At 40.1% G+C, this 24059-nt stretch overlaps 1 long non-coding RNA gene across 3 annotated transcripts in view; it reads right to left on the bottom strand.

Moving 5' to 3' along the window:
- LOC113633425 (uncharacterized) overlaps nucleotides 1-10005 on the bottom strand; it is an 81291-nt gene extending 71286 nt beyond the window's left edge. For all 3 annotated transcript variants that reach the window (XR_003438195.1, XR_003438194.1, XR_003438196.1), the window contains exon 1: nucleotides 9649-10005. This is a non-coding gene — a long non-coding RNA (uncharacterized LOC113633425). The remainder of the gene's footprint in view (nucleotides 1-9648) is intronic.
- Between the last annotated feature and the right edge of the window lie 14054 nt (nucleotides 10006-24059).

Raw genomic sequence — 24059 nt, 5'->3', positions numbered from 1 at the left:
AAGCACAAACATGATTAATTCTCACATCACATACTCATAAAGAAAAGCATGATCAACATTAGACCCGTATGCTGAGACAGAGGCAAATGACATTTGAAAAATCATCAAACTTGGAATGGAAAGAAGAAATCAAGGGAAAAGAGCTGGTCTTGGCAGGAGATGATGAGTTTGGCCTCAGGCAAGGCTGGTTTCGAAGGAAGGAAAATACTCATATCTTGATAAATTGTCTTTCCTCATCCTCTATTTCATTTTAGATAAGAGTTTAACAAAATGCAGAATAAACATTAAAATACTTTTATGTTTTTAGTTTGCATTTTAAGAAATTAAATAAACGAGAGTACTACAAAATCCGTTCAAAATTGCGATTTTTTTGTAGAGGATTCTTGTGACAAAATTTCCATTTTATCGCTTGTTCTTAAGATCTACAGCTTGGTATTTCCCTCATCAGAACCACACTCTTGAAGAGTCGCAGGAAACAAGACATTTTCATATTTAAAACTTAAAACTCACCAACCTAAATACGTACACTGTGACAATCAGAATAGCTCCGTAAGTTGATGAATAAAAATAGGAGTATACATCTGTTCTAATTGGCATTTCCATCTCAACTGACTCATTTCTGGGACCTGACACGCTGTGGTTTGCCAGTAGGTTCGCATGCCAGTGCTTGGGCCAAGGTGACATCACGTAACCTTTCTCTCCATGGAATCGTCAGCACCGTCAGTTTGAACAGACGTCCAGAAATAGGTTAACAGATTTTCTTATGAAGACCCAGCAGAAAATCATATTATTTCCCATTGCTTGTTAGCCTCAAAACATAATGATGCCTTTAATTATTTTGGGGGGAAAGGGTCACATTGATGGGCCCACACATTGGCTTGTTAGTTTGGGGTTTTTTTTACCAGTGAATCAGTTGATGTGGAATTGTTGCTTCATTTAAGTAGCTATACGTCAACAAGGTACTTAAAAATACCAAGTATTCACACAGATCATCTCTCTCTCTCTCTACTTCACACACACACACACACACACACACACACACACACTTAAAAGTTCTGTGTGTCTGTTTATGCATGTGTTTAAGAAAGAGATTTATTTCTGAGTGAGTTGAAGGTGTGAAATTCAGCTAAAGACGTCAAGCAAGTGGGGGGATGTTGGGTCTGCAGTCAAGGAGGGAGGTTCAGTGTGGTGATAAACGGCATAGCATCAACACCGAAGATTTGTCATTGAATAAAATCACAAATGGAAGAAAAAAGTGCCTTCGCGAGTGTCATTATTCTAAATTTTATGTTTATTTCAAGTAAACTAATGGAGTTACTAACGTAGTGAGCATTCTTCTTTGGTTTGGTTTTTGGAGGGAGGGTTGTTTGTTTTTGTTTTTGCCTGGTCAGCATCCAATCTCATCTGGGGATCAGGTGGCATAATACCTCCCTTTTCTGGGTGAGCACACCTGCAGACTCCAATCTGTGCCAATAAAAGTCAGTCCGGGGGCTTCTGTCATCAGGAAAGATCACCCACTTCCAGCCTCTAAGCTGGAAGACAATGAGCTGAAGCTGTTATTCAGTCTTATCTCCTCCACCCCTTGGGGAGAGCTTGCCTTGAGATGATGTTAACACAGAGGAAAAGAACAGAAAGAGACAGAGGGACGGCTTCCTGGCAGCATCATTTGGTCTATCTGATTAGGGTGTGCCTGAAGCTGAACTACCTCTGAACCTATTCAGTGTAATAAATAAATAAGAATAATGAATTTTTAACTACCCGTAATCTTACTAAACCAGAAATAGCATACTTAATATTTTGGTGTTTTTCCTTGCAGTCTTTTACACAGATGCATACATACAACTGTATATATGTTTATATAACATATGGTCTCTTAACATTATATTATGAATATTTCCCATACATTTACAAAATTACTGGAAATATAATTTTAATAATTGCATTAAATTCTATCATGTGAATATTTCAGAATGCATTTAAGCTCTCAGCAACAGTAATAGTCAACAATATTTATTGAGCACATACTATGTACAGGGCACTGATGGTAAACTCTGGAGGGATACAGCAGTGAACATTGTAGATATGGTATACATGGAGCTTATAATCTCTTTGTGAACATTTGGATTGTTTGCAATGTTTTACTATTTGAAGAACATCTTTCTACAAAAATATTTCCAGAAGCTTTTTAATAATTATTATGTAAGTCAGTAAGAAGTATAGTTTTTATTGCAAATATATACTTTCATATGTTTGTGTGAGAGAGAACTCACAGGCATACACAAATATATATATGTAAAATAATGAATAAAAACCTTTTAAAGTAATGCCAATCCTTACTACATACAACGAACATATTCTTATATTTCTATTCTATTATAGTCTATTGTTTTTAAATTTCTTTTTCCAAATAACTGGTCTTGATCCACTACATTGATTTATTACCCACTAATGAGTAAGGGACCCACAGTGAAAAACCCTACCTTAGAGCATAATGGAGCACCATGGTTTTCACTAGAGGATCTAATATGAGCTCTAGCACCTACTAAGCATCATACTCACTTATCAGCTATAGAGGAAGTACGAAGTTTTCTGAAAAAGGAAAAGACTCCAGCAACATCTTAGAAAAGCTGCTGTTAGGGGGGTTGTTACCATCAACCAAAGAAGCCACCATAAGCAAATGTTCCACCATAAGCAAATGTTATCTCCCAAAGCTGTTACAAATAACAGGATCTACTAAAGAGAGGAGGCTTAAGGGAGGAGTCCTTACTAAGAAGACCTTGATCACTAAGAGTTGGTGCCAGGAGCTTTCACCGTCCGGATCCTCCTTTGCCAAGAGCAGCTGAGCCAACCCTAACAGACAATTTGAGGTTAACAGGAACCATCCTTAAAACATGGCACAGGGTGGGCTTCCCTGGTGACGCGGTGGTTGAGAGTCCGCCTGCCGATGCAGGGGACACGGGTTCGTGCCCCGGTCCGGGAAGATCCCACATGCAGCGGAGCGGCTGGGCCCGTGAGCCATGGCCGCTGAGCCTGCGCGTCCGGAGCCTGTGCTCCGCAACGGGAGAGGCCACAGCGGTGAAAGGCCCACGTACCACAAAAAAAAAAACATGACACAGAGTATCTGGATGGAGGGATTCTAATTCCCAGAGATCTTTAGCTTCCTTTCTCTTCACAGACATTGTATTTTTGAAATGAGGGCAATTGTTGAGGTTCTCAACACAGTTGTCACCAAGGAGGAAGAATAACAATTTTCTGTCTGGAAATCCAGTAGGGTTAGAGGCCCAGAAAACCACAGGGACATAAGTTGTCAGCCTGTCGATTTCCTGCGGCCCAGAAAGGAGGGTATATGGGATGCAATTTGCAGTAGGAATCTCGCAGTGAATGCAATGGTGAGCGCAGTCCACTGTCCACAAGTAGAAGAAGGTAGGGTAGTGGGTGGGTGAGGATACAGAAGTATATGGCAAGCTAAATATATTTTAGGGGGAGCTAAATATTTTAGAATTGAAGGCAAACAGGTGAAGAGTATAGAGTCTCTCAAAGCAGACATCTAGAGTGGCGAGCTACCCAGGTTTGCTAGGACTGTCTCAGTTTCAGCACTGAAAGTCTTGCATCCCAGGAAACCCCTCAGGCCCAAGAAAACTGGGGCAGTTGGTCATTCTGAGTTTGGGTGCGGTTAGTTTGCAATTAACGAACAGTGTGACCTATTTACTCAGCATCTCTGAGTAACTTACTCAACATCTCTGGGCTTCAATTTCCTCATCTGTAATGTGGGAATGATAGTGCTTACCCACCACCAATAAAAGGAGATCCTAAGTATTTTTTAGTAGTTCTGTTCCTGCACAGATGCAAGGGCTTGCCTCAGAGCCAATTCTATTCGTAATAGCACCGGAGATAAAAATGCAGAATGCTGATTGGCAGTCTTTAGGTGGTGTGGGGTTAGAAGGATTGTAGTACTTGGGTTCTAGCACCCATGGCAGCCTTTTGCACCCCTGATAATTTAGGATTGATTTGGGCAGTACAAAAATGTCCTGGAACCCAAGGTTTCCCAAACAAGGGAAAAACAGAAGTTTGAAAAAGAAGATAAAGTTTATTATAATTTTTTACCTGGGTCCTGAAATATCTGCGACAAATATGCAAGCTATATAGTTTGTTTTTCCTTAAGAACAGAACAAAAATTGTGGATAATTTCATTAGATGTAACCTGTCAAGTATAAAGAATGTGCTCTTACTCCAAGAGAGATATTACGGACAATTCACATTTTATTGCCTCTCTCATATCGGAGGTAGCTTCTTGCCTTGCTTGGGCTCACAGGGTCAGCTGTTTTTATCTGAATTCACTCTCAGATTCGTATGTTCCAACCAAGTTAAGGGCCCTTGTTTCCATCACTGATATAGGCCACGACTAAGCCACTGCATGTTTGTATTTTCACTTCTTACCACAAATTTTTCTATACAAAGACTATAAAAATGATTCAAAAGCAATCCAAACTTCCTAAAGTAATAAGAACATTCTCTCAAGGTCTTAGGCCCCATCTTTTCAGAAGTATGGTTTGAGAGGGACTCTTTTAGGACAGTGTCAGAAGTTGTGGCATCGATTCATGCATGGTTAGCAGTGTGAAATGTGAGCCATTAAACCAAGACTATAGTCAGGGAGAGGTCTGAGAAGATTTAATGAAGAGAAAAAGTGAACTTTATCAGCTAGTATGAGGGCCGAGAGACTTTCCAGAGAAGTGATACATAAATCTTAGGAAATTACTTAATTTCTTAAACAGTACCTGGGACAAGAAATAAAAAGAATAGGAATAAAATTTTAACATAAATACTGGGAGAACATTAACTTTAGGGAAAAACAAAATTTCACAATCAAGAAATTCCCAACTACAATACTTAAAGAAAAGGAACTCAAAGATAAATACCATATGATTTCACTCATATGTGGAATATAATCAACAAAACAAATGAACAAACAGAACAAGACTCATAGATACAGAGAACAGATTGGCGGTTGTCAGAGGGGAAGGGGTAGGGCAGTGGTTGAAATGGATGAAGGGAATCAATTGTACGGTGACCGATGGTAAGTAGACTCATTGCGATGATGGCTTTGTAGTGTATACAAATATTCAATGACTGTATTGTACACCTGAAACTAATATAATGTTATATACCAATTTTACCTCAGTAAAAGCAATTTTTTAAAAAAGGAAATCATCTTTTGTGCCTTATCCTATGTGCCAGGCACTGAATTAGCTGCTCTCCTTGCAAAAATTTTGCAAGATTGGTATTGGAAGCCACATTAAGTCTTAAGAGGATAAAAGAAAAAACTACTGAAGGTTACAAAGCTATTAAATGGCTGGTAGGCTTTGAACCCAAGTCCATCTGTCTCCAAAGTACATATATAATTCAAATCAGGAAAGATGAACTCTTTTCAAAAATTGATTTGCATAAGACTTTCATTTTTTAGGACTTAAATATGATGATTTAAAACTTGACTTCTTCCTTAACTTTTAAGCAAACGTCCCTTAGGCCCATCCTCAGACTGAGCACTCGTTCCTAGCACATAAATACCATTTTCCTAAAGGTTAGAGGCCACATCAGAATGGAGCATCACATCTTTGCCAATTAGTAAGTATCAACGCTGGGAACATTCAGCCTGGGTTTGCATCCCTTCTCTAATAGCTGTGAGACCTAAGCAAGTCACTTATTCTCTCCGAGCTTCAGTTTTCTCATCTGAAAAATAAGGATAATAATAGTATCTCTTTTTAGATGTGTTTGAAGATGAAATTAAATGGTATTAAAACAATTAGCCTAGTGCCTGGTGAATAGTAGGGTTTGTTTGTTTGTTTTGCGGTACACGGGCCTCTCACTGCCGTGGCCTCTCCCGTTGTGGAGCACAGGCTCCAGATGCGCAGGCTCAGCGTCCATGGCTCACGGGCCCAGCCGCTCCGCGGGATGTGGGATCTTCCCGGCCCGGGGCACGAACCCGTGTGCCCTGGATCGGCCGGCGGACTCTCAACCAACTGCGCCACCAGGGAAGCCCAATGGTAGGGTTTTATCTGGGCCAGTATATGTGGTCATCTACAGAGATACAGGAGTTAGATCACTTTTTAAAGCAATCTACAAATATCCTACATTGAAACAGAAATCCCCAGAATTAGTTCAGGTTGATTTAATGTCCCAGGAGTTATGAGTAACTACTGAGGCTGCTCTGGCGTCTTACAAACCAGCGAAGCCTGTAGGGACTTAGATAATGATCACTTCATGTTGGGACTTGGGCACTTGTTGAGACAGATGCTAAAAGCTAATTACACCCACCTTAGCAGGCTGAGCTGGAAGGACAACACAGCAGCTGGCAAAAAGGGAATGCTGCTATGACTCTTCCACTGTCTGTGACTGGGGCCCCTGGGGCCTTGGCCTATTTAAGGATCAGAGTCACGCTATTTATCTTAGTCTGCATCTTGAAGAATATGCAATAATACATCCAGGCACTGTTCTAGGGACTGGGGATGCAAAGATGAATAAGACAAATAAAGACCATTCTCCTAAGCAGCTCCCATTTCAGTTAGAGATACAAATGACTAAAAAATATGATTTTGAATACCGAAGTTACGAAGAAAGTGAAATAGGACATTGGAATAGAGAATGATGGAGGGGGGGTCTAGAGCCATCTTAGAAAGCAGATCTGAGGAATAACATCTGAGATGAGACCTCAGTACTTTAGAAAGTATGTGGTGATACAGGAAGAAAGGGAAGTGAACATTAAAACAACGAATTACATAAAAACCACTACAAAAGCCCCTGGAATGGCTCAGAGATATTTATAGGATTGCAAAATTAATGCATTTAAATTCATAATGAAACATCTTATATCACAGATGGAAAGTTAACTATAACGATGAGTCCAGTCCTGAAGTATTTTGTCTGGACATAGCATTCTGTCTGTCTGCTTCTATTTCCTTCCATCTCTGTTAAAAACCAAAGTATTGTCCTCAAGTGAAAAGGACTTTTACATCTATAAGCCTCTGTATTCTCATCCGTAAATGGAAATAATAATGCTTCAGAGTTGTTCCATGGACTTGTGGTGAGGACAAAAAGAGAAATTGTGTACAAAATACCTAGGCCAGAGTAAGTTGATCAACAATGGTAGCCATCTACAGAGCATATGCTTCCCATCCACCTGAAAGAAAACGACCAATTTGTGTGGCTTTGGATAACATGGGAGAAACTCAGAGCTATGATATGGTTTTTTTTAATGTACCCATGTGGGATTTTTTTCATAAAAGTTTAAAAATCTGAAATCTTTATAATAACAGAAATATAAGAACAGGAAGGCCAAATAAGAAAAAGAAAAACAGAGTGGGTCAGGAAAGAATGAGGAGAATAAAAAATAGTGACATCAAGGCTCCAGGAAAAAAGAGTGCAAGCCCCAGAAGGATCTTGATGCTGCCTTGTCATTCCGGGAAAGCACCATGTTCCTGAGTCATAGAATCTCACAGGACTTGTTCCTGAAAGAAACATCAAGGAGCCTTACTAGAAAAACTAACGGGTCTGGATTCATGATTTCCCATACACAACATTGCTCTCCATCTCCTTTGAATTAAATTAGTTTGTATGTTTTGTGAGCAGAAGCATCGTAGCAAAGCATTATGGGAGTTAGTTTTCATTGATTCCATTATGGGGGTTAGTTTTCATTGATTCCACAAACATCTGTTGAGCCAGCTATTATTATAATTATTATTATCATTATCATTTTACTATTATTATTATTATTATTATTATTATTATTATGTGTCCGGTATCATGAAGGGCTCTGAAGTTGGGAGCGTTGGAATTCACTCTCACCACACCAGGGCAAGTGCCTCTGGGTGTGTATTCCTGATGGGATAAAATCGGCTTACACAGGGCTTGTGCACAAGTTCCCAAGTGAATCGTGAATTAAAAGAAATGGAATATTAAACCATTGCTGTAAATAGTGAATTAACGTATTCCCTATGGAGTGTGAAAAGGAGAGTGAGAAGCCTGGCTAATTCTCAGCCTCCCAAAGGAGCTCCGACAAAACTAGTCAGTTATCTAACAACTTAACATTTTTCAATGCTGTTTAACATTCAACGACTGTAAAAGGAAAAGTCAGCCCTGGCTACTACTAAGTAAAACTAACAGACCACTATTGAAAAAGATGTATGGTTTTAGCATCATCAAACATGCATTTCCAACAAAAATAAAAATCAAATGGAAAGAAAGAAATGCTATTTGGGGCTTAGCAAATACTTCGGTATCATCTATAATTCACATTACAAAACCTTTAAAAACATAGAGCAAAGCAAAAAGCAAAACCTCCACTCAGTAGTGAAATCAATATAGCATATACCGTTTCAACATTGTGCGTTACAAATACCTCGGCTTTCTTTCCGATGGTTTCAGCGTTTGCATTTTAAACGGTTGTGTTTTCAACCTGAGCCAGAGTTATGCATCTTTTTCCAAATTAGTCTTTGGTAAACTTCAATTTCCCATCACTGCCACTTGTTTTGCTCAAATAAATCTAAACTCAGGTAACTACTTAAAAATAAACCTTTTGGGGGGAGGGGGTAGAACCTTATGTGCAAAACATGTAACAGAAAGTTTCATTCAGGTTTGAATGAGGGAGTCATATACACAAAAGCCTAATAGCTTTATTTATAACTAAGTCACTTTCATAGAACTTTAGAACAGAAATTAAAATTCTATGCATCAAGCGCAACAGGAGATTTAACCATATGGTATTTCGCTTGGTCTTTAACAGTGGTGTAGGTACTGTTATTCCCACTTTACAAACTGACAAAACTGACAAGCTGAGTGCTTAAGTAAATTTCCCAGGTCATTTATCGGGAATTCAAATCTATGTCTGCCTGGCTCCAAAATCTATGTATATTAGACAATATCATGCCACTCATATTACACGGCCCCCTTTCAATCTTCCCCATGCAATGACACTATGGCACAAACTGAATCATACCCTATTGTCTATCTAATTTCTCTAGAACTAAAGAATTGGAACGTTCTCTAGAAATAATCTGATTAAGCACTTGATATCAGATAAAATTATGGCATTTATCTTCAGTGCTCAAAAGTGATAGTAATATCACTGAAATTTTCAATCATGTAGATTCTTTTTCTAAAGTGTAGAAACCTTTTATTTCAAAAGCTAGGTGATCACATATAATTAATATGATAATTTTGGAAGAGGACTTTAATAACACATTTTTAAAGGAAATATATATATATTTATATATGTATATTATATATATACATATATAAATATACAATACATATAAATATATATTTATATATATAAATATTATATATATATATATGTATATAAACAGATCTATGAGAGAAAGGAAGCATAATGAAAAACACCCCCGAATACAACTTCCGGAGCAATGTTCATCTGTGTGAATGCGATCCCCCCTCCCACTTCCCAAAGGATAACTCAAGAATACAATGGAAATTGTGCTCTCTCGAGTTAGACAATACAGCAGCCCAGGATTAACCACTCCAGGCAAAAGGAAAGGCAAGTGAAAGCATGGAGAGGTGACTCTAAGCAGAATGATGAGTCTGAAACACCTGTAGAGAGAAGAGAAAAATGCAGCTGTACCAGACAGCTCAAATTACCAAGCTTAGATTTTGCTAGCAGATCTCAATGTGTTTTTCTCCAAAAGAGACGTGACAGATAACATTCTCGTTCACGACACACTCCTATGGGCATACCACGGCTCGAAGAAGCCCAACACGATAATAATTCACAATCACCTTTTCTAATATCTAACTATCAGCCCATTAGGAAAGGTAGTTGCTTGCAGAAGGTTGCAGCCTACCTAAGACAGGCCTCAGGTTATGTGCAATTCCCCAAGACTTACTTGTAACACCGTACCTTTCATTTCTGCTCAAGAAACCACCTCAGATGCAAGAGAGACGGACAAACTATGGAGAATCGATCTGCTCTGATTCATACTGAAAAAATAAATGCTTCACAAACTCCTGCACTTTATTATGAGCAATAAATTACATGAGACACACCTAAATGTGACTGCACACACATAGCTGATTGCAACACACCAGGATGTCGACTCCACATCAGACAGCTTTACGGCAAGTAGTACAGTTCCGAGCAGAATTCTAAGTGTGTTTGTAGAAAGGGAATTACATGATGCAATTCATGTTTTAGAAAGTCCCCTTTAACAATAGTGAAGAGGATAATGTATATCATGTCTCAGTCCCAGCCTGACATTCCAACCACCATGCACACAGCCATTGACCAATAGACATGAACCACAGATCGTCCTCGTATGTTCCTCACATGATCACCCCCTGACCTAGTTCTACTCAACTCTAAATTCTTCACTCATCCCCCAACTTTGAACCCTATCTTTGGCACTTTGACCTCGGTATTTGGACTCTCCGATATCTAACTGTCCACATTCCCCAATAGACTCATATTTCAATGTGCCTAGTTACTCCCTTCATTTCTAGACCACCTTTTGCTGGAGAGTTTGTGCTGGTCTTGCCTTCTCATACTCAATTCCCACTACTGTCCCCTTGATGGAAATCCCAACTGGGTCAGTCCCAGGTCCCCTCTAAGGAAGTGGCTATAAATGATGAGATAGGGGAAACAGAAACTGGAGGCAAAACAAACAAAAAACTAGTGAGAGCAAAGTCACAAGAATTCAAATCAGAGACAATGGGGGAATAAACTAAACTTGGAAATGTAACACTACACAGAAAAGGGCTGAGCTGATAATGACTAATGCCTTGCTGAGAAATGAATTGTGAAAGTGTACTGAAACAGTGACTTAGGCAAATATATACTACATACACACAGAGAATAAATAACATAAAATGAACTCTTGGTATTAACTCTAATCCCCCCACATTTGGGAACTTACTGAAAAACAACAACAAAAAACTCTTAGCCACACATGCCTTTAAAATATGATTCTGAAATAGTCTTTTTTTATCTTGCTTGCTTCCATGAGAAAGAACAATTCCTGGTTTCAGGGCTTTCTCAGTCATTGTAGAAAATTCTTACTGCATGCAATTGCTCAAGTTCAAACTCTAAGCACATAATCTTAGAGGTCACAAATCGACCTCGGTGTGTTTTATAGGGTTATTTTTTCTCAGCTCAAATTGTGTCTTAAAAGGCATCATAACTTGATGGGTGTTGTGCTTGGTGGCAATAAAGACACCAATATCTTCCTTGCAGCCTGCTTCACACTTTTATAGGACCCTCCTGGTCCCTGTTTACAGTTATGTTATTTGCTTGGCTCCTGTATGCATTTCAGTTTACTATCTCCAATATTATTTTCAGAGCTTTATCTCTGTATCTTTCCATCTGCTACTACTCAGACCTAGACATTATGGGATTTAAAATGCCTTCACGCTCCTCCAATACTCAATCTCCAAAGCTGTCCGCTGCTGTCTTTTATCTAGGAATTCTCTCCCCGGCCTCCTCTTTCCTCCCTCTCCCTCCATTTCTCCCTCCCTTGTTCCTTCCCACAGCTTATTCAAGGACTATAAAGAAGTTAGACTGAGCACTACCTGGAAAGTACCCCTCATGGTAGCAAACCCAGGACCCCACCTTGCTCGCTGGGTTACACTATAAGGTACCAGATCCCCAATAGGGTCCTGACCAACAAACTCACCAAAGGACACAATTCAGTAATTTCATGGCCTCCCACCTACAAAGCCTGAATGAAACTATTTTCCAAAGAGGCTAATTCACTACAGCATTTGAAAAAATCTTTCACCCAACTCACTTTGTTTGTAAACCACGCGACTGTGCAGGATTAGCCACGTTTGTAATCAAGCATCTAATCTCATCATATCCCATATACACCATCAGCATCACAAATTGTTTATATTATTTATCTTCAGACATAACCTAATTCTTTAAATGTATCTCTCAACTTGAGGAAAAGAAAATGTAGCAGCACTAATAATATTTTTAGTTTGGGTGAGGGTGAAATGGACACGGCTCACTCTGGCATTTACCCTACTCTCCTGGTAACAGAGGTAATCGTCATAAAAATCAAAATTAATAAACTGTAGTCGCAAACCTAATGACTAGTCAGCAGCACATTAATTTCCCTATACGCCAAACTAACCGTATTGTTCATCTGTTGGTGACTCTGAATGAAATGGGTTGCATTAAGCGACCATCTGCTCCGTTTAAGTGGAATTAAGACAAGAAGCTGCCAGTTTATAGTCGGTGTGACTTAAACTTATGTAACAGAAGGTAAATGATCTTTCATTTGGAAGGACGGAACAGAATATTCTCTTCGATGAATTAACTTAAATTAATGCTTTTTCCATAGCAATTCAAGTCGTAGTTTCCATTTGTCTCCAATGGACATCATGAAGGCTGAATGTTCACTCTTTGGGGATTTGAACATTGGATTGTTGCATTTCATCAGTCTTCCATGCTTCGACGTTATAAGAAGCAGCAGACATTATATAAAGCTTTCTAGGCCAGTTGGGTTATTCAATAATTATTTTTAATTTCTGTTCTGTGCAGACTCTTGATGGCATCTTGTTTATACAGCTTCTTGCTGACTGGATACCTTAGGGGATTCTTTTGATTCTTTCATAGCAGAAGTGAGGCTGTTCCCAATTTTTAACATGAACGGCCATCCTCCTGCGAGCTCACTAAACAGATTGTCAGTAGTCATTTTGGCAGAGGTAGAACGTAAAAGCACTAGGAACTAGCTGGAACCAAATAGAGAGCGCTCAGAATCAATACAACACTGGACAAGATGTGCTGTTGTTCACAAGGCATTTTTCCATGAGAGCCAACGAATTATTAGATGCGTTATGTACGTGCACACAGACCTTCACTATTAATATAGTTTTATTTCTTAACTAGTTATAATTTTTCTAGAGCTTTAAAAATTATGTCTTTTTCCACTTTTATGAGTAATTCCCTATTACTGCCTGCAAGAGTAATCAAATTATTTTTATCACTTCTTCCAGGTCATTAAAAAGGACAGCCAGCGTAAGTGGCCTCATAATAATTATCCCACTAACTTTCCCCTAGACACCTTCCTGCTGTCCCAATTCACAGCTGCACCATCTTTCATTATGGTTTTTGTGCCTTGCCCCCCGTACCATCCATTCTCCACACAGCAGTTCCCAGCAATCTTTTAAAGCATGTCACTCCTCAGTTTAAAACCCTTTATGGGCCTCCCATTATACTCAGGAAAAAGTCCAAAATTTTTAAACCCTTCTCAAGGGCCCTCCATGACCTTGTTCCTACCCAAGTCTCCAGCCTCACATTGTACCAGTTTCCTTCTCATCTAATAGTCTAGGCACCTTGGCCTCCCATTTGCTTTTAAAACATGTCAAAATCTACTTCCCCTGAGCATCTTTACACGTACATGGGGAATGCCAACTGCATCCTAAAGCCTAAGCTTCATTTTACATGTATTTCCTCCTTTTTCCTCTGAATTTTATCTTAACATGTGATACCATTTAGGTAATTATTTGCCTACTGTCTCCCCAGTTTTACTGTGAACTCCATAAGGGCAGACCTGTGTTCATCCTGTTTACGGCTATAGCCTCTTCTACACATCGTAGGCACTCGATGAATATTTATGGAACGGATAAGTTTTTCAAGAATAAGTTGACATCTGAATCATTTAGCATTTTATTGTAGTTTTTTTTAAAGGTAAAGAATACATTGCTTGCACTGTCGTAGTGTCAAAAGTTTCACTTCAGAAAAACATAGCTCTTTCTCCTTTTCGGTCCTCTCAGTAGAATGTACCACATCCCCCCCCACCCCCCCAAATTGACACTATATAGAGAATACGTTTGTGACACAAAACCGTGAAAGTTTCAAGTTTTGGTCATACAATGAAGGGACAGTTTCATTTTCCCTGTCATCTGCTCACACACGTGATAGGTTCTGCTAGGTCATTTTTCATCTCTCATGAGATTACAAAAGATGTAATAGTTTGTGCAGTCTTTGAGCATAGAAATACTGAGTTCAACAGGACTGCATCCAGTGATAAACTAGTAAATGTTAAACAGCCAGAGCTGGGTACAGGGGGAGGAGAGCTGTGACTTGTAGCACTTGCTAGTTTCCCGGATGTAAATGCTCCCACCCTGGCTAATTTCAAGCTGTGTTTAATAACGGACTTGCAAGACTCCTGAAAATGTAACAATTGGCTCTTACAAGCCCATAGGAGCATCTCTAGCACATCATTGGCTGTGACTCTGTAAAATTACCCTTCTTTCACACGTGCCCACGCACCCCCCACACACACACAAACACGCATACACACACAATTGCATAGGATACAAAATAAATTTAATTCACTTGCGAAAGATAATGTTCTTATGATATAACATAGAAGATGAAAAACGAAAAATAACTTGTAGCTTATTCTGTCAGTTTACTGTGATAAAGTTTATCTGTAATCATTTGATTTCTCCAAGCTATTTCCATCTAGTGTCTGCCCCAAAGCAATTTCACAGCTGAGACCCCATGTGTTTCACTTTATTCAACAGTTTAAAGTAGTCCAATTGCAAGTGTTAACTATCACAATAACACTCTCTTCCTAGTTACTGGGAACAATGGCTGACCCTTCTCTAGTCTCCCCCGACTGACTGTCCACTCTAGGTCATTTTTCGTGGAGGATACTGAGTGTTTACCATGAGCCACTTGCTGGACTGATGGACTCTGGGGATTCTGACAGACAAAGCCACGAGGTTCAAGGAGCTCACAGTCAGGTAAGGAGATGGGCAAGGACAATTGCAGGCAGGAAATCCTAGGGCAGAGGTAACCACAGGGGCCTAGAGAATACACAGAATGAGCATGTAACACCACCAACATTGAAGAAGCCAACATTGAAGCTGGATTTTAAGGTTGAATAGGAATTGACTATGGAAAAAAGGAGAGGAAAGGCATGCCAAGAAGAAGGAAGAGCAAGGGCAAAATTATGTTTGGGGAAGGTGCAGCAGTCATGATGAACATAACTGAAACACAGAGTGTGGGAGGAGGGAGGAGGAGTCCTGAGGCTACAGAGACAGGCGCCAGTACAGGCCGGGCTTCTAGGATCCTGGTGTGCCATGCAAAGGAACTTGGCTTTTAACCTGAAAATAATGCAACAGGGAGAATTTAAGACTTTCAAATAGGTGAGTGATGGGCTTGATGCTTTAGAAAGATTATTTGGGCCACAGTGAGGACACTGGATTGGAGTGAGGTGAGAAGGAGGTGGAGACCACCCGTTAGGGCCATGCCCTCAGCCCAGTAATTGACTTTCTTTCCATCACTGTTTTCCCCTGAGTTCTCCATTCTTCTGAATTCTCTGCAGCTGCCAAGTTGCTTCTTTTTATGTTGAAGGAAAATGGTGCCACTCTCTTGTCTCCTTTGGTCCCTAATTCTCTTTCAGGCCCGCTTTCTCTAAAAATTACTCAACACGAGTCAGCATTTTGCATAATAAACTTCAGAGAGGAAAAACGCACAGGCTTCACAAAGTACAAGATGCCCAGCACGAACTTAAGTTTCACCAAGGGAGTATCATGGCTGTTTCAGTTATCTATAGCTAGTGCATGAAACAAGCCAAATTTCGTGGTGTCGGGCTACAACAATCATTATTATCTCTCACGGTTCTGAGGGTTGACTGCATTCAGCTAGTCAATGTAGTTCCAGTCTTCATGCTGTTGCAGTCAAATGGTGGCTGGAGTAGAGGCACCTCCAAGGCCTCCTTACCCACACGTCTGATGGTTGTTACTGACCTGTTGGTTGGGATCTTTTTTTTTTCTGGAACAGACACATGCTGTTACTGGGGTCCCTGAAACCCATGCCATTGGCCCTTTCCTGCTATGAATGCCCAACTTGAGTTTGTGGTACTTTGTCCACAGAACATGCAACACCCTCCGACTGCCATGTCCTCTCCCTTCTTATGGCACCTCCATCCAAGTTGAATACTGGTCTAGACGTAAATCTTGAGTTATAAATCAGCAAGAACAGGCCTTAGAGAATCAGCCCCACACTAGAATGTGACCATGTGCACTTGAGAGCACTCATGAAGCCCCCCCATGCGTTTTGCAGTGTGCTCAAAGGGTATGTCACCCCCAGTCCCACCCCAGCCATCCGACCACAGCTCTGTTCTCAGAAGGAAGGCAGCGAGGTTGGGATCTTGATAGGAGCTGTCAACTAGGCCTCTCTATGTGGCCCAGGCTTCCTCAGAACATGGTGCTGGATTCCAAAGTGAGTGTCCCAAGAGAGAAAGTCAAGCCTTTTCCAACCTAGACTAGATCTCACAGAGAGTCACTTCCGCCACATGGTATTCTTTAAAAGTGGGCCTCTATGGCCACTCCACAGGGCAAGGGAATAAGTGTTCACTTCTTGACAGGAAAAGTGTCAAAGAATTTACAGATGTGTTTTAAAATCATCACAATCATTTCATGTGTTTGACCAATGCAAGAGATATCCATTCTCGTTTTGGTGCACCAGGAAGGAAGTGAAAAAATATAACCATAACCAACAATTTCTAGAATACATTGAAAGGGAGCAAAACTTGCCATATATGCCCTCCGATAGAGGTTCAAGTCTTAAGAGACTTGACTGAAAGATAAAGACGTAATCAAAACCTGAGGAAAATAGATTCATGTGCCAACGGGAGATGGGGAGTGGGGTAGGAGATGTGAAGAGAAAAAAGTGACTCTTCAAAGTGGGGCAGTTTCACTTTCAGTGCCACCTGGGCTGACAGTATCACTCCTAAAACGGAGATGCAGCTCAGAAGAGGAGGGGGTACCATGAGATTTTGCACTCAGCACTCAAATTCTATAGAGAGCCCACTCTAGCCCTCTGCCCACCACCACCTCCTAGAACAGTGCCAAATTCCCTTCCCAGTTGCTCCAGACCAGCAACACTTAGCGTTCTGGAGGTCACTGACTGAAATGAAGTTCTAATGAAAGTTTTGAACCTTCTCCCCAGAAAATAAGTTATACAGTCACTAGAGCCCTTTGGTTGCAAGTCACAGAACCACTTTTGATTGCACAGACAAAAATAATTTATGGAAGCATATGGGGAATTCACAGATACAGAGGAGAGGCTGACAAATTGACTAAAACTTAGGAACCAAGCAGTTCTAAAGGGTCCCAATTATAGGAACTGCTCAGGCCCCTCTGCTACAATGAACAAATACCAAATGAGTTCAGTCTTGTATTACCTGGTTCATTATTCAGATTAGAAAATGTGATAGTTTAATTAGTTTCACATGGGTCATATGCCTAGACGTGGGCTGGATATGTGTAGTGCACCTTCATTAATAGCCTACCAGAGTGTTTCCAATGAGGAAGAAGTTATACACCAAAAGGATATAACTCATCAATGGGGGTGATGTTATTACTAAAAGAATGTGGAATGCAGCAGACCAGAGTACCAAAAAAACTAATGTTTCAACTACTCATAAATACAAACTTTTACATATAATTTTGGAAGGTTCACAGACCTTCTGAAACCCATACATGTATCTTCTGGGATTCCAGTACCCACCAGGTCAAGAACCCTTAATATAAACATAACCATTGAATATTCTTGGTTATCACTTTGCTGAATGCATAGACTACTGAGGTATTCTGGAGAAAATAAAGTGGTGGCTTTTCTCCCTATCTCCTCCCACCCCTCCCAAGCGCAAGAGCCTGGGTGGTCCACACCCTTCTGAAGGAGGAAGATGGCGTTGAACTGCTGGCAAGACTTTACTGTAGCCCTGCATGTTACAAGAAAAGGGCTCAAATTCTGCAACAACAAGACATGGGTTTGAAGCCCATTGCTGTAATCTCAAACCAAGAGAACTTCTTTGAGTTTCAAGTCTTTGCCCTTAAATTTCCCTACTTGCCTCATCATTTATTATGTGGTTCGTGTAATTATCTCAGAATATATTTTGTAAACTATAAAGTTAGGAACAAGTTTTAGATATAATCTGTATATCTATATGGATATAGATCAATAGATGATAGATATAGATAGATAGATGATAGATAGATAGATAGATAGATGATAGATAATTTCAGTGGTTGTCAAGTCTGTTTAATAACAGAAACATCTGGGAATGTTTTTAATTCAAATACTCAGGTTCCTTCCCAGACGTATTAAATCAAAATCTCTAGGGGTGGATTATATATGAAGACATATATGAAAGCATCTCACAGTACTCTTCAGTTAGCTAGATTTGGGGTCCCACCATATTTCAAATCAGAATTATTCATTGTGATCTGCTGTTCATTGATAACTCTGAAAAAAGTCAATATTACTAGTTGTGAGACTATCTAGATTTTGACTAGGTAAAGAAATATACTATTAACTTATTCTGTACCATAAGATATAGACAATCATATAGAGTCAGGGACTCCAACAGCCCCACTGAGGAAGTGCCCGTATAGCAATAACTGGCTTAGAACAAATTCTACTCTCATTTATATGCTAAGAATCATTAAAGTAAGATTTTACAGCTCGTGATCATTTTAACACCATCAATTTGTGAGTATGGCTGTTTCCACCACTTCAAAAACTTTGCAGAGAAGTCTATAGCTTCCTGCAGTCCTTTAATATGGAGATGATGTAATGTATTCTTCAGCTGCAGAAAAATGAGATAAATTAATTAGAATGTAAAATACAAAATAATGGTGCCAGGCTTAGCTCTAACAACGTTTTTTAACATCGGAGGTAGTTTTTTTTTTTTTTTTTTTTTTTTTTTTTTTGCGGTACTCGGGCCTCTCACTGCTGTGGCCTCTCCCGTTGCGGAGCACAGGCTCCAAACGCACAGGCTCAGAGGCCATGGGTCACAGGCCCAGCCGCTCCGCGGCATGTGGAATCTTCCCGGACCGGGGCACGAATCCGTGTCCCCTGCATTGGCAGGTGGACTCTCAACCACTGCGCCACCAGGGAAGCCCCGGTTTCTCGTCGTGCGTATTAAGTTTTCTTCCTGAAGGCGGTGTTGACTTCAGTTCTATTTTCCTGAGAAAGTAAAGGCAGCATGTTTCCACTGAGTGCTCTGCCTGGGTGGCTGCCTCCAGAGAGGAGAACCAACTCCCTCCTTGCTGACATCTGCTAGACAGAAGGCCATCTTCAAAATGCCAATGTGGAGTCAGGAATACCGTAAATCGGGAGGCTGATCCTTGAATTAACCAATACAAATGTTTCAAGTTTGAACATTTTAAACAAACTGACTACAAATGTAAACTGAGAGATGAAGATACCTCTTTGCGTAATTAGGCTATCTCCCCTTACAGGTTTAGGTACAAAAGACAGCCCTCAGTGCTGCACCATGCAGCACCGGGACCCCTTCATCACAGATTAGAAAGAGTTCAGTCTCTCCTCCTCCCTGATCCCCCTCTCCTGAATGCTCAAAAAGCCCCCCAGACTGCTTTCTAGAATCCAAAGTTCCATCTGATCTAACCTTAAGTCACATGGAAGCCAAGCTCCCTTCGGGCTGATGGAAGCTCAGCGTGAAGTTTGGGTTTCTCCAGAAGTTAACACAATGCTGTTTGTGCCACTGTCACCTAGACAGCACGTTGGCCCCTGATGTTATCACTAATTGCTGATGCCGTCACCACTACAAGAGCTCATAGTCACCACCTATAGAGACTTAAAGGGCCACTCCTTGTGGTTTTGGCACTGTTGTTAGACCCTTGAAGCTAGAGGATTCTACCACCTCTACCATAAGCTGGTTGCTCTAAGTTAGTGGTTCTCAACCTTTGCCTTTGATCAGAGTGACCTGGAGGACTTATTAAAATACAAAATGCTGATCCCCACCCTCAGAGATTCTGATTTGGTAGGTCTGGAGGGGGACCTTAGAACACGCATTTCTAACAAGCTCCTAGGTAATTCTAACGTTGCTGTTCCAGGGACCACACTTCCCCAGAACAGCAGCCTCAGACAAGCCCCTTCCCAAGACTGTCTGAAGCAATTCTCCATTTGTTTCTGGTGTTGCTTCTCCAAGGGCATAAATCCTGGCTGCTTCACCCCAAAGCAAGCAGCTGAGCGAGCTACCCCTGTGGCAGAGACTCCTGACAGGACTGCACTAGTGCTTCTTAGAGTGAGAGAGGAAGAGCCTTCTCTGGCCTGGGTTCCTTGCCTTGCAGTTTTAGAATCTGCTACTCAGACACTTACCCAGCGCTCAAGTCTGCCAACTAGATGCAGGTATACATAGGTTCTGGTGTCTACTGCCTCACTGGCCCCGGAAAAATCATTGTGCTTTAACCATCTATCTCGTTACCCAAGCCAGTCCTCTAGTTTTAAGTCTTTTTACCTTCTCCAGTAATTTTATCTCATAATTTTATCAGTGAAGTTTCTATACCTACTCTAGCACTAGACCTTACTCAGGACCAACAACTCTGCCTCAGTAGGTTTTTATAACACTTTTTTGTGACATCTCAATCCTTTCTGTCCTAGAGGGAACCTGGGTTCCTAATGCAATTTAGTTCACCCCTGTCTTAGCAAACTTTGAGCTCCAAGTTTGAGATGCTGGAAAGAGACCAAGGGTGGCTAAGGGCTTCTAATCAATGTTATCTCTTTAAGTGATAATCTCTAATTAATACAGTACATTTTTTGTGGAGACACATGTGCATGTACATATACACAAACACACACACAGGAAAAAAGAAATTACAGAACAAAGAAAAAACATGCAGGGTTTTCCTTTGTAACGAGATTGCTGTACACCCTGGCAGTCCCATGCATCATAGTGGATTGGGCATTAAGTTATAGAGGAATCAATAGTTGTCGGTTGTATAACATATCCCAAGCCCTGACACTTAGTAATAAGCATCGTGATGACATCACAAATATGAACATCCTTACCAAGTAGATAAGTAGACAGGTAAACCTTTTTTATGATTGTTGACCTTTGTTATTTCAGCATGGTGTTTTATTATATATACACCCCTAGTAGGCTTGGAAATAAATATTAATAATAACAGAAGCCTTGCATTCTGGCCAACATTTCCTTATTTGATACGTATAGAGTTTTAAATGCGTTACAAAGGCAAAATTTGTTCAAGGTTATTCACTACCAATGTTTACTCTGTAAAGTGCCTTGAGGCATTCTCAGCATAAAGGGTATTATATAAAATGTTACTTTCTGTTCTTGTCGCTCATCTAATAGAATACCTTCTGGTATGGCTTAAGGTAAGAATAAATCACTCATCATCATCTTTCACAGGTAAACAGCAATGAGGTAGAAAATTAAAAATTAATAAAATATAAAAGTTTTCTCTTGTAGATAAAATCATATTTGTATTTAATAATTGAAACATCTTAAATGCAAGATTAAAATCTCATCGATAATTTTTAAAAAATATTTTGAGTAGTAAGCCTTGGTTTTGTTTTCATGCTACTGTACAATTAGTACTCAATTATGCATAGGTTGTGCTTCTACAAATTTTTTTCTTCCATGAAATACAATACCTATAATGCACAAAATAATAATGTGGAGTTCAATGAAATATCACAAAGGGAAGATCTATATAACTATAACCCAGGTCAATGGAGACTGTCAAGATAGGGGGATTATTCTGCAAGTCAACAGACATTGCCTGCACCCCCAAAGCTTCCTACCCATCCACCTCTGAGCACTAACCCCAGTCTTCTAGAGATAACTGCTATCCTGACCTATACAGCCATCACCACTCTCTGCCTGTTTTCAGATGACCACCTGAGCTTGCATCCCCTAAACCCTAGGGTATAGCTTTGCCTCCTTTTCGAACTTTATATAAACGGAATTACACACCATGTGTTCTTCTGTGTCTGGCTTCCTTCACTTATCACTGTGCGATGCATCTATGATGAGTATGTAGATATAATTCATTCATTCTCATTGCTGTAAAGTATTCCATCATATGAAGTAACACAATTTATGTATGCATTCTAGTGTGGATGGACATTTGAGCTGTTCACAGTTTGAGACTGTGAAACACTGTGGGTGTTTGGAGCAATATATTTTTCAGTAAGTCAATAGCAGTCAGAAATGTTGTACAACACTTCCCAACGGCAGACCCTCAGTGTTGAGCTCTAATGAGGCTAGCACAAATGTGAACATCATTACTAAGTATATAAGTAGACAGGCAGTCCCTGTACATAATTCTTGTCACAAACTTGCTAACATTTCTGTTGAGTTATACCTGAACAAGGAATTTCTAAGTCATAGGGCGTGTGTGTCTTCAACTTCCCATCGTTTATGCCAAAGTGTCGTATTAATATGTATCTTCACCAGCATTAAATAAACGTTCCAGTTGCTCTCCATCCAGGTCTCAGCTCAGATTTTATCTCCTTTAAGCATCCATTCTTGGCCTTTCTAGTTAAAGTAGCTGTCTAGTTAAAGTACTCCACACACCCCCATGCCCCTTACTCTTTTGTCCATTACTCTAACTTATTTTCTTCCTGCCACTTCCCACTATCTGAAATCATCTTATTTTTTCCGGCTCTCCTCCACTGGGAGGTAAGCTCCATGAAAGAGGGACTGTACCTTGCTAGTGTCTGGCACATAATGTCTGGAACATAATAGACTCTTGATAAATATTTGTTGAGTGAACAGTCGGGAACTTCCTGTATGTAGTAAATACGTACAGTAATGCTGGTAGAAAAGATTTTACAGAATATAAACTTCTCAGTCCTTTTTGAATAAAAGTTTCATGCTCCATGTAATGTGTTTAATAGCCAGTGTTCAGGAAAATAATTGTCCATTTAGATCTTCCCGTAATATGGCCATCATGACATGTGTTGAATAATTTTTCTTTTCTCATGAACACAGTGGACCCGAGCATTTCACATCCACTGTGAGAAAACAGATGCCTGTAAATCAAGGCTTCCTATGCTTTTTGAAGTACAGTCCATAATAATCAATTGACGAGCCTGCTATAAATAATAATGCATGGTTTCTCAAGGAACCTAGCATGGAATTGATTAAGAAGCTATAGGCCTGTGATTTTTTGATATCTATGGAATCATTCAACCAACTTTATTGTCTTGTTTTTAGCTTGAATGAAGGTTCATGAATCTTTAATGTGCATGCAGCCTCTATGGAATAGAGAAGTAGTAGTGTGTGACTTTGGGAATAGGCTCAGCCCTATCTTTGCATTTCTACTGTAAAGCCATGGTGACAAATACCCAGGGAGGCAGCCAACCGTGAGCTTCTTCTGTGTCCAGAGCCATCCTCAAGTGAATCCAAATACTTGAGGCAGGCAATGATGTATTAGACTATATTTTCACAAATACAACACATACACACACACACACACACACACACACACACACACACTAAATGGGCTATCCCCAAATCACCAAATACTCAACTAATGCGGCTATGAATCAGAGAGGGATGTTTATGTTCTAAGTTCTTGACTGGTCCATGGTTTCTTTTTTTAAGGAAAGCTGACCTTGTGACCTAACTACTCTGGCTACAGTGAATTGCAACAAGGATGGGTACCAGATGCAAGGCTGGCAAGGGACATGTGAAAGGCATGAGGCCTCTGATAACAGAGCTGCTATACCTGGGAAAGTCACCCACTAAATAAATCAGGTTATCTGTATTGTAGAGTTTAAATGGAGGGCATGTGTAGCGTTCGAGGGAGATGGGGAAAACACGACAGACTATGTGATTTTAGTTACATAACTTGGGAACTATAAATCACAGTTGTATTTCCTCTATAATCCTGCAAATATCAAAATTATTCATGAGGATGGAAAATAAAAATGGATAAAAACTATGAGCATTATCTCATGCAGAGATCTCCTAATCTCTGATTTAAGGCTTTGTGCAAACTTTCTCCCGGACAATGACAAAAATATCAGTGGAGAGGAAAGGCAGAGCAGACAGAAATCGAGAGAAAAGGCAGGAAGCACAGGTATGAGACAGTACAAGCTATTAGGTAGTAGAAACCATAAGTAAGCAAAAATCAGTAGGTAACAAGTAGGAGAAAGGAGAATACTAGTTGTAAGGGCTACAGAGGTTGTGACTGAGAATAAAAAAGCAGAGTCATAGTGGTGAAATATTAAGTAACAATACTGCTAAAGAGACAAAAAC

This window comes from Aethalodelphis obliquidens, unplaced genomic scaffold (assembly GCF_003676395.1).
Source record: "Aethalodelphis obliquidens isolate GAN/ISIS:26980383/991018 unplaced genomic scaffold, ASM367639v1 scaffold39, whole genome shotgun sequence".
Classification (NCBI taxonomy): domain Eukaryota; kingdom Metazoa; phylum Chordata; class Mammalia; order Artiodactyla; family Delphinidae; genus Aethalodelphis; species Aethalodelphis obliquidens.
This window is presented reverse-complemented; position numbering and strand designations above follow the sequence as displayed.